This window comes from Microtus ochrogaster, unplaced genomic scaffold (assembly GCF_000317375.1).
Source record: "Microtus ochrogaster isolate Prairie Vole_2 unplaced genomic scaffold, MicOch1.0 UNK96, whole genome shotgun sequence".
In the NCBI taxonomy this organism is placed as follows: Eukaryota; Metazoa; Chordata; class Mammalia; order Rodentia; family Cricetidae; genus Microtus; species Microtus ochrogaster.
In genome coordinates, this window is record NW_004949194.1 from 1,234,426 (window position 1) to 1,235,468 (window position 1,043).

General features: G+C 49.1%; 1 protein-coding gene across 1 annotated transcript in view; it reads right to left on the minus strand.

Annotated features, from left to right (window-relative positions):
- LOC101990790 (carcinoembryonic antigen-related cell adhesion molecule 3-like) overlaps positions 1 to 1,043 on the minus strand; it is a 78,860-nt gene that overhangs the window by 76,817 nt on the left and 1,000 nt on the right. The window lies entirely within an intron of this gene.

Below are 1,043 nucleotides of genomic sequence, written 5' to 3' on the forward strand. Positions count from 1 at the left end.
GTCAGTGCTCTCCTCCACACACTGTCACTGCTGGTCTCCTCACTTATGAGCAGAAGGCCCTGAGATGTGCTGCACACTTTACAGAGGAGCACAGAGGGGAACTGCATTGTCTGAGTGAGCTGATCTGTCCTGCCTCTGAGGTGTCTGCTCCAGCACAGCTCACAGACTCTACTGTCCTTCTCATCTGAGCTGAGCCTCCTCCCAGGAAGGAGCACCTCCCATAGTACAATGGGCTGATGGTGGGTCTGTGTTCAAACCACTTCTCTACCACTCCAATGTCAGTGTTGCCCCATGTTCTTTACCGATTCTCTCCTTGTGTTTCTCTCCTCTAGAACACAGAGTAAGAGTCAAGGGTGATGACCATCCCTGTGACATGAGATAATAGCAGCTCAGCCTGGAACTGTACTCTGCTGTGTGCTGGTTTAGGTTTCTCAGCACTAAAAAGGGGAAATCTGCACAACTGTGCAACAAAGAACCCCAGCGGGGCACCCAGTCTGCCCTGTTTTCAATACTCTCAAATTATGGAATTTGCTCCCAGCAGGAAGGTGACAAAACCAACTTTGAGCCTCCAGTGGGACCAGGTGGGTTATGTGTGTGGAAAAGAACAAATCTGTTCTCCCTGGAGTCACCATCAGACTGGGTTCTGGGCCCAGGATATGTCAGGAGTCTCAGATCTTGAGTGTGTGGGAGGAGGTGACCTGATTCCTGGAAAACGGCTGTGAGACCCTTCATTCTGCAAGATTTTCAAGACCGTGCTCCCACGTCCTCTGCTTCCCTGTGCTCTGTGGCCTTTCTGAGGGGCCTTGTACCTCTATCTAATTGATTCGCCATGGATAACATGCATTTACCAAAGGAAACACATGAAGTGGGAGAGAGAACATGGTCTCCTGGCAGTGTGACAGACCCATTAAGCAGTCAGTAGGTCTGAAAACATTGTGAACATGATTTCCACATCTGTAAAAACACAGTTGGAAATAGGTTCCTAGGTAAGGTCCTAGTTCAGGCAAAATGCTTTTCTGCCAGTTCATTATGTATCCAGATGA